The 6,794-nt window shown below is 38.4% G+C and overlaps 1 long non-coding RNA gene across 1 annotated transcript in view; it reads right to left on the reverse strand.

Annotated features, from left to right (window-relative positions):
• LOC135182986 (uncharacterized) overlaps positions 1 to 6,794 on the reverse strand; it is a 65,639-nt gene that overhangs the window by 38,916 nt on the left and 19,929 nt on the right. The window lies entirely within an intron of this gene.

Here is a 6,794-nt window from a genome sequence, read left to right on the forward strand (position 1 = left end):
CCAGTGAAGTCCACACTGAATGGAAAAGGGGAAACATAACTCCCATTTACAAAAAGGTAAAGAAGGAAGAGACAGAGAACTACAGGCCAGTCACTCTCATCTCTGTGCCCAGTAAGATCATGGAGCAAATCCACATGGAGGCGCTGCTGAGACAGAAAAATAACAAAGTGATGATTTGGTACAATCAACACAGCCTCACCAAGAGCAAATTGTGCCTGACAAACCTGGTGACCTTCTATTAAAAAGTTCACAACATTAATAGATGAGGGACAAGCAAGTGATATCATCTACCTGGACCTGAGCAAAGCTTCTGACACTGTCACACATGACATCCTGGTCTCCAGACTGGTAAAACATGGGTTCAATGGATGGACAAGCCAGCAGATAAAAAACTGGCTTGATGGCCACAACCAAAGAGTGGCTGTCAATAAGTCCATATTTAAGTGGAGGCCAGTGACAAGCAGAGTCCCTCAAGGATCAGTACTGTTTAACATCTTTATCAGTGACATGGTCAGCGGGTTGAGTGTGCGACACCAAGCTGTGTAATGCAGCTGGCACGCTGGAGGGAAGGGATACTATGCAGAGGGACCCTGAGAGGCTGGAGAGGTGGGCCCAAGCCAGCCGCATGAGGTTCAACAAAATCAAGTATGAGGTCCTACATCTGCGTCAGGGCAAGTCCAAGCATCGATACAGGCTGGGCAGTGACTGGCTTGAAAGCAGCCCTGAGGAAAGGGACTTGAGGGTACTGGTGGATGGGAAGCTCAACATGAGCCACTAGTGTGCACTTGCAGCCCAGAAAGCCAAACACATCCTGAACAGCATCAAGAGAAGCATAGTCAGCAGCTCAAGAGAGGCGATTCTCCCCCTCTACTCTGCTCTGGTGAGACCCCACCTGGAGTACTACATCCAATTCTGGAGCCCCTATTACAAGAAGGACATGGATATGCTAGAATGTGTCCAGAGCAGGGCCGTGAAGATGATCAGAGGGCTGCAGCACCTCTCCTATGGAGACAGACTGAGAGAGCTGGGGCTGTTCAGTCTGGAGAAGAGAAAGGGTCCAAGAAGAGCTCATTGTGGCCTTCCAGTATCTTAAGGGGAACTACAAGAAAGCTGGTTAGGCACTTTTTAGGATGTTGGGTAGTGATTGGACTAGGGGGAATGGAGTAAAACTAGAAGTGGATAGATTCAGATGGATGTTAGGAAGAAGTTCATCATGAGGGTGGTAAGACACTGGAACAGGTTGCCCAGGGAGGTGGTAGAAGCCACACCCCTGGAAGTATTTGAAGACAGACTGGATGGGGCTTTGAGCAACCTGATCTCATGTGAGGTATCCTTGCCCATGGCAGGGGGTTGGAGCTAGACGATCTTTGAGATTCCTTCCAGCCTTGACAATTCTATGATCTATAGTCATTGGAACAATAGGTTTGTGCAAGGTTTTCAGACACTTCAGCAAAAGTCCACAAATCTAGGTCTTAAATCTGATTCTTGTCCAACCATCTTGTATATAAAAAGATGCTGTACATTTAAGACTTGTGGAAAAAAATATTAAGTGAGGCAAAAGAAATCAATTGCATCTATTTTGGTAAAAGTAACATTTGAAAACATGATAATTTTAAAAATTGAGAATTCTGAACCTCATAACTGGTAATAAATAAAACATTTTCTCATATCAGTTCTACATTTTCTTTGTATCACCACCAAAAATGTACTTTTACAGTCCAATTCTGCAACAACTTAAGTTATTATCATAAGTCTGAGTGTCCTGATGCCATCACAAGTAGGACTCCCTAAAGCTGAGGGTTATAAAGCTGTGCATAATAAGACCACTTATCCTAACCACATACTGTGCAACATCCATTAAAAAGGATAACTGCCATTGTATTATTTTTTAATTCCATCTCCTCCAACAGTCAGTATTATGATACTCAATTTTCCTATTGAAGTAGGCCTGGATGGCTTTATCTTCTAAGTTTCTTACTGACTGAACTAAGGTATGCCCAGCCTTTGTTTTCCTTAAAATAAGCTATACAGAACACATTTTCTGTAGCTAATGAAGAAAAAAAGGGAAATTGTAACATAGTTGTCAACTATTTGATAGTTTGGTGTTCTGGGGTTTGGTTTTTGTTTATTTTTTTTTTAGCGTCAATTGCATCCCATTCAAATTTTCCTGTAGATTTAAATCATCTCAATATGATCTGGATGAATAGGAGGAAACAAAAAAAAAAATTAATGGTGTTTAAAGGATCTGTGTTGAAAACTGCTAGGAAAAAATATTGTTGTCTTTTCAATATGATTTTAATAACTCACATCAAAACAAAAAAGACATTCTTATAGTTATGCAGACAAAGGATTTATAATTGAAGGTTTTAATCTTAATTTTACACTTAAACCCTGAAAAGATAAATCCTCCTTCATCATCTTTCTTTTGGTTTTACTACCTTGTTAAATGAGTCCACTTTTCCAAATATCAGTGTTTACAGAACATTTTCTCCAACAGCAACACTTTTCTTGTAACATTCACATGTAGCAAAAGTCAACCTTGACCCGATCCCATTTTGTAGATCAGGGAACTTGAGATAAGGGTTTAACCACAAGACCATTCAGCACCTTCACATCTGTGTATTTTTTTTCCATAGGACCTTCCAATCCCATTTCAGCTGTTGCTGCAGAGCATTGCAACTCAACAATTCAGGTTTAAAGTCTGATACAAAGATTTTTATATTCCTACTGTCTTAAATTCTGAAAATTGTAGAAGATATTCTGAAGTAAATTTGAAAGTAATCAGGAAACGTAGAGAAGATATGTGTCACCCTGAAGGCAAGCTGGACCAAAGGGAGGTTGTCTTAAAAAAATTGCATTCATCACCCAATGCCAAGCTTCAGCAGCACATATTACAACAGGCCAGCCTGCAGATAAGGAAAGCATGGATCCCTGTGGTCAAGTTTTCATCTAAAAGGACATAAAAAGTCATTTCCTACCTAAGGGAAAGGGGACAGATTTTATTAAACAGTTTCTATTTGAACTGGAGGTCTATGCAGAATCATTGCAATTGGAAGCAAAAGCACTTGCAACTCATTTCCACTTGCTCTCTTTCACACGTGCACTGCGGCAATGCCGTGGACAACAGTTTACCAATGCAAGGGTTCATATACAGGGAACAGATTTAAATATTAAAGGATGGCTTACAGCATGTGTATTTTGCACCTTTTACATCTCATGTGGTCTTAATACTGTAACACATTCCTTCAAATACAATCTCACCAAGAAACACAAAATCAGTATCATTTTAGGTGAGTAATTTTTATGTATATCATTAAAGACATACTCAAGATTAGACTTTCAAAGTCATGGGTATGTATGATTTTAAGATGATGAAGAAAAATGTCCCAGTCCAGCCATAAAACAAAAACAGTTCAATTTGAGAGAGATACTAGTTATGCTAGGTTTAAACAGAAGCGGACAGAGACATTCAAGGGATCAGACATGCATGCAAAGAATTCTGACTTGCACGTGCAGCTCAAGATGGCATCCTCTCAGTAAAAAGAAAAATCTTTACTAGTTGTGTAGCGAGGAATAAAACAATGATTAATACAACTGCAGTTCAGGTATTTTGGAAAACAGTTACTTTAGAAAATATAAGGATATTAATGTTATCAACAGTAATTAAAGATTAACTGTATTGTTGGCTGACTGAACTTATAGGTAGTGCTTATTGAAATTGCTTTTCCTTTATTCTAAATACAACACAGACAGCACATGATTTTTTTTTTCAGAGCCAACAAAAATACATACCTATGCCTGGATCATAAGTAACTCCAGCCTTCTGGAGCCAGTGCCCCAGGTATATATTTTTATTTCTCTTACTAACTATCAGAAACAATAAATGAGCAAGGAAAAAAAAAAGAAAAATTAAAACCCACATAGACCTGAAAGTGAAAGCTGCACATAAAAGACCTGAAATATTTACAGAAACATTTCTACTTGTGTCCTGCTTTGGTGAGTAAAACATGGATTACCTTTTATCCTTGATTGCTTTTTTTATAATACACAACAGATAAGCCTTTTGAATACCACAAATTTTTTTCATTGCTATCATTCTGAATTCAGACTGTGGAATGGATTAGAAAACAGACTGATAAAAATGCAGCAAATGTACTGGCAAAGGGCACAACTGAGATAAACCACTGCAGTCCCTACTTCTTGTCAAAATGGTGGTCATAGGTTGACACGATACAAGTCAAACCATAAATAGCTGTAATCACAGTTTATAAGGGTTAAAGTCACTTGTTCACGTATCCACTGCAAGCATCCAGACTTGGAAATTCTTAAGTACCATACCTCTCATATCCTAACAATGCATATATTGCAGCATGTGCTGAACCACAAAGTAAGTGGAAAAGCCTAACATGCTGAATGGAGATAACAGCAACAAAAGTTGACCAACCTTGGACTTTCAGTGAAAATGTTTGAAAAAAGAATGCAAAGTGAGTTACAAATGGGATTAATCCAAGTGAGCAATGAGAAGGAAGCTGAGGAAGGATATTACTCATTCTCTGTGCATAGGAAGGGTTGAGTAATACAAGGTTGCCTGGTGCCATACACTTTTACGCTCATTTTGGATGGCTCCAGTGAAAAAGCCCAGTTTACTTATGTCCCACTCACCACGAGGTGGCACATATGTACACCCTATAATCTTTAACTGCCTCTACAGTTTGCTCCACTTTAAAGAATTAACAGTTATCCATTTCTACAGCGAAGGAGTGGGGGATGAGATAAAAGCAGGGAGTGATGGATTGATTTATAGTATTGGGTAGAGACAACTAGAAAGTAAACTATTCTTAATATGTGGATTAATTTCACACTTTCCTTGTTACTATTATTTTACAAAGGAGTCCAGGTGTATTCCCTTCAAGAGTGAAGAAATCAAATAGGATAAGGAGCTACTGAAAACCTGTGGAATTTCTGGTGAATGTAAGGGTGAAGTGGAACATGGACTTTGGACAGCAGACTGGTGGCAAAGATTGAAATAAGCATAGAGAAGCAGAAAAACAGGCATATCTATCAATTATTTTGTTTATCTGTATTTTAAGCCTACTGACCACCTACTGGTTAGCATGCAGTTTAAGGGTTTTCCTGGCATTGCTGCCACATTTCAGTCTCATGTTCCAAGTTTCAAGAACTAGTAACTACGTATGCTAAGAAAGGCTGTTCCCTAGCAGCAATTTTCCTTCACGCTGATAAAGGTTCTGTTTGAACATCAGACTTGGAAACATCCAGATACCTTCTCATTTTCATCCCTGTGCAGTTGTCCCTCTTTTCAAGTCTGTGATATAAAAATGTAAGGCATCATCTATAATTGCTACTGCAAGCCCTTCTCCACAGTGTAAAATAGACCCAAGTTTCATACATCCATCAGAAAGGCACTAAGGAGACAATGAATCCACAGTCTCAGAAGAGATTTGAAAGCAAACCGAGATAAGCATGTGAGTACAAAAGACTGGAGGAGAAATTTCTTTTGTGAGTAGAAAAACACTGACCTAAATCAAAGCACAGAAACACCAGCTGGCATGCAAAGAAATTCTATCCACACAGCACGGAATATATGTTTTTTAGAAAGTAGATTCTTGGAGACTTAAAGCATAAGCTATGTACATAGCTCCCTCTGATGACCACTGGACACGATACAATGCAAGTCTCTTATTTTTATTCGTGCATTCAACTGACAGCTGAGTGGTTAAATTCTAATTGCTTCCAAGTGAGGTCAGCAAAGGTATTTATCGAAAAGGACTGAACAACAGGCTCGACACACACATGCACGCATAAGCACATACACACCATCTCTCCAGCGTGTTGATTTATGGAAACAATTATAATTCTGGTGGAGTCTTTCTGAGCTGAGGACATTTATAGCTACAGTAGAGTGTCTCATGTTGCAAAAAGCAGACAACCGAAATGGAGTGCTCGGGTATTCAGCTCTTATCAACAGCAACAAGTAAGTTATCTGTCCTTTACAAGCACATTCAACAGTTTCTAATAGCTAATAACTTTTATCTTCATTCATATATGCTAGATGCTAAGAAGGCATTAAGAAAACTATTTATATTAAGAAACTGAAAAGGATCGGAATAAAAATACAGGGCTGAAACTATGAGGTCTATTTTGAAACTTGAACTAGAGAAAAGTTGTCTGATAAATTGTGCTAATGGTAAATACATAGACAAGAAATCATCAGCAGAATTTTATCATGCATGAGAAAGTAGCTTGACAGAATGGCTAAGGCATTTTTTGGAAGGACTTAGAACTGAAGACAGAGCTATGTTTATAATCTGTTTAAAATGTCTGTGCAAAATTTTATATGAGAGGTATCTTGTATATACATTTGCATCTTTTTAAATGTGGGCTGAGCATGTTATGTGTTTATGTATAGTTCTTTGCAGTAGCATAACGTATCCTTGCACGTTTTTAACAACTGAGCATAAAGACTTACACATGCACCTTTTCTCACAGATCTTTTACTTTCAGTGCAAGCAGCAAATTCAAGTAGTACAGAAGGTCACAACAACAAAGGTTTTTTTAACTTGTGTCTTTAAAGGATATTCTGACTGAAGAGATATTTAAGAAGCTCTTCTGTTTCGCCATTAACTATTAAGGAATAACGATCAGAATTCTAGAAGAGGGAACAATCTCATTTAAAAGAATCTGTAACTCGTAAAGACAGAAGGCAGGTCGGTGACCTAACAGCAACAGTCTACTTGAGATTTAATTTTCATTATGTTGTTCATGAACACCCAGAA

This window comes from Pogoniulus pusillus, chromosome 17, assembly GCF_015220805.1.
Source record: "Pogoniulus pusillus isolate bPogPus1 chromosome 17, bPogPus1.pri, whole genome shotgun sequence".
Classification (NCBI taxonomy): domain Eukaryota; kingdom Metazoa; phylum Chordata; class Aves; order Piciformes; family Lybiidae; genus Pogoniulus; species Pogoniulus pusillus.